Source organism: Sus scrofa, chromosome 12 (genome assembly GCF_000003025.6).
Source record: "Sus scrofa isolate TJ Tabasco breed Duroc chromosome 12, Sscrofa11.1, whole genome shotgun sequence".
Lineage (NCBI taxonomy): Eukaryota > Metazoa > Chordata > Mammalia > Artiodactyla > Suidae > Sus > Sus scrofa.
The window spans coordinates 39,766,940-39,767,899 of NC_010454.4; positions in this window are offsets into that span (position 1 = coordinate 39,766,940).

A 960-nucleotide genomic window follows, 5' to 3' on the forward strand; every position below is an offset into this window, starting at 1 on the left:
GTGAGCTGAGTGTGTCCAAGCCAGGACCAGTGAGCTGAGTGTGTATGTAGTTGTGATGGGGAGAGGGGGCCTGCCTCTCTCCTGAAAAAGCAAGTTATCCTTCCCCCACCGCACTCCCCAGGCCAGATGGAGACCCCCGTGTGGCAGGGGGAGGACAGGGGCCTCTCTGGATGTCTGCACTGCTGCAGGCGCTGGGGGCTCCGCAGGCTGGGGGAGCTTCGCGCTCACAATGGCCCCATTCTCCCGGCCACACACGAAGCATTCCAGGAGCACCCGCTGGCCAGCCAAAAATAGCTGGGATTCCTGGAGGAGGACCCAGCTCCCCAGCCTCCCCATCTTCCCATCTCAGCGTTTCAGGACTGCTCTGGTCCTGCCCTCTGCACACCTTGTCAGTGCCTCGTCTGAACACACTCTGACCTCAACCAGACCAGGCTGCCCAGAAGAGGGGAGGAAGGTCTGGCGAGCTTCAGCCCTCAGCTCCCAGTGGGCATTCCTGGCCCAGAGCCTTCATTTTCTTCTCTGTGCAGCCGGGAGAATAACCTTTGACTGCCCTTGGCCGCAAATGCTTTGTTCTGCCGTGTCCAGGGGGAAGTTCAGGGAGAAGGCTCTCTGCTGGCCCTTGCCCTTTTCCTTATGGCTTGAACCCAGGGGGAAATGACACTTTTTGGTGGGGGTGGGGCAGCATGCAGAAGTTCCTGAGCCAGAGATGGAATCGTGCCCCAGCAGTGACAACTGCCCTATCCTTAACCCACTAGTCCACCAGGGAATTCCAATCAAGGCACTCAAGTTCCTGCTGTGCCACAGCAGGATCAGCAGTGTCTCTGGAGCCCTTGGGACGTAGGTTCAATCCCCCGCCTGGCACAGTGGCTTAAAGGATCTGACGTTGCCGCAGCTGCCGCGCCTTGGATCTGATCCGTAAGCCAGCGAGGGCGGCCAAAAAAACAATCAAGGCACTGCCAC